Here is a 2,362-nt window from a genome sequence, read left to right on the forward strand (position 1 = left end):
TGCTGAGAGGATGATGGAAAAGGCTTGCTATTGCTAAACCTGTTTCTTCCACCATTATTAAAGCCTGATTGAGGCTTTTGTTGATCCTTCCATGAGAAATTTGGATGATTTCTCCATGAGGGATTATAGGTGTTTCCATAGGGTTCACCCATGTAATTCACCTCTGCTATTGCAGGGTTCTCAGGATCATAAGCTTCTTCTTCAGAAGATGCCTCTTTAGTACTGTTGGATGCGGTTTCAATCCATTCAGACTCTGAGAAATCATATTGACTTGCTGAGTCAATGTTTTATTCTGAGCCAATATGGCATTCAGAGTATCAATTTCAAGAACTCCCTTCCTCTGAGGCGTCCCATTACTCACAGGATTCCTTTCAGAAGTGTACATGAACTGGTTATTTACAACTATGTCAATGAGTTCCTGAACTTCTGCATATGTTTTCTTTAGGTGAATGGATCCACCTGCAAAATGGTCCAATAACATCTTAGCTAATTCAGACAGACCATCATAGAATATATCCAGGATGGTCCATTCTGAAAGCATGTCAGAAGGACACTTTTTGGTCAGTTGCTTGTATCTCTCCCAAGCTTCATAGAGGGATTCACCTTCTTTCTGTTTGAAGGTTTGAACATCCACTCTAAGTTTGCAAAGCTTTTGAGGAGGAAAGAACTTGGCTAAGAAAGCCGTGACCATCTTATCCCAAGAGTTCAAGCTATCTTTAGGTTGAGAGTCCAACCATATTCTAGCTCTGTCTCTTATAGTAAATGGGAAAAGCATAAGCCTGTAGACCTCGAGATCAACCCCATTGGTCGTAACAGTATCACAGATTTGCAAGAATTCAGTTAAGAACTGAAAAGGATCTTCTGATGGAAGTCCATGAAAATTGTAATTCTGTTGCATCAGAGAAACTAATTGAGGCTTTAGCTCAAAATTGTTTGCTCCAATGGTAGGGATTGAGATGCTTCTTCCATGGAAGTTGGAATTTGGTGCAGTAAAGTTACCAAGCATCTTCCTTGCATCTCCACCATTGTTATTATTTTCGGCCATGTCTCCTGCTTTTTCAAAAAATTTTGTTAGGTCCTCTCCAGAGGGTTGTGCTTTAGCTTCTCTTAGTTTCCTCTTAAGAGTCCTTTCAGGTTCAGGATCAGCTTTAACAAGAATGTTCTTGTCCCTATTCCTGTTCATATGAAAAAGAAGAGACCAGAAAAGAAGAGGAATCCTCTATGTCACAGTATAGAGATTCCTTTATGTGAGTAGAAGAATAGAAAAGTAGAATGAAGAAAAGAGAAATTTATTTTGAAAAAGATTTGAAAAAGAAATTTAAAAAGATTTGATTTTGAAAATTAAAGTTGATTACTTGACTAACAAGAAACAAAAAGATATGATTTTAAAATTTTAAAGATTGAACCTTTCTTAATAGGCAAGTAACAACTTAAAATTTTTGAATCAAAATATTAAATGTTAGTAATAAATTCGAAAATATGAAGTAAAAATAAGAAAAAGATTTTGAAAATTAATTTTAAAAATTTTTGAAAATATATAAAAAAATTGAAAAATATTTGATTTTTGAATTTTTAATGATGAAAGAGAAAAACAACCAAAAGACTCAAAACATGAAAATTATGGATCAAAACACATGATGCATGCAAGAACACTTTGAATGTCAAGATGAACACCAAGAACACTTTGAATGTCAAGATGAACACCAAGAACTTATTTTTGAAAATTTTTAAGAAAAGAAAAACATGCAAGACACCAAACTTAGAAATTTTCAAACTTTAGACACTAACAAATTAAAAATGCATATGAAAAACAAGAAAAGACACAAAACATAAAAATGCAAAGATCAAACAAAGCAAATCATCAAGAGCAACTTGAAGATTATGAAGAACACCATGCATGAGTTTTCAAAAATTTTAATGAAATTAAAAAGATGCAATTGACACCAAACTTAAAAATTGACACAAGACTCAAACAAGAAACATCAAATTTTTGGTTTTTATGATTTTATTAAAATTGTTTTTTGGATTTTTCGAAAATTAATTGGGAAAAACGAATAAGAAAAAACTTCGTGTTTTTTTTTGTATTATTTTCGAAAATAAGAAATAAAAAGCTTAAAAATAAAATAAAATTACCTAATCTGAGCAACAAGATGAATCGTCAGTTCTCCAAACTCGAACAATCCCCGGTAACGGCGCCAAAAATTGGTGCACAAAATCGTGATCGCTCATTCCTTGGTAACAGCGCTAAAGACTTAATACGCACGTTCATAATCTTAATTCTTTGTCACAACTTCGCACGACTAACCAGCAAGTGCGCTGGGTCGTCCAAGTAATAAACCTTACGTGAGTAAGGGTCGATCCC

The 2,362-nt window shown here is 33.7% G+C and overlaps 1 non-coding gene across 1 annotated transcript; it reads left to right on the top strand.

Annotated features, from left to right (window-relative positions):
- The first annotated feature begins 535 nt into the window (after positions 1-535).
- On the top strand, positions 536-643 carry LOC148546110 (small nucleolar RNA R71). Its single transcript, XR_015900476.1, has one exon. It is a non-coding gene; the product is annotated as a small nucleolar RNA R71 (small nucleolar RNA).
- The last annotated feature ends 1,719 nt before the right edge of the window (positions 644-2,362 follow it).

This window comes from Arachis ipaensis, chromosome B9 (assembly GCF_059453495.1).
Source record: "Arachis ipaensis isolate K30076 ecotype BB chromosome B9, ASM5945349v1, whole genome shotgun sequence".
NCBI classification, from domain to species: domain Eukaryota; kingdom Viridiplantae; phylum Streptophyta; class Magnoliopsida; order Fabales; family Fabaceae; genus Arachis; species Arachis ipaensis.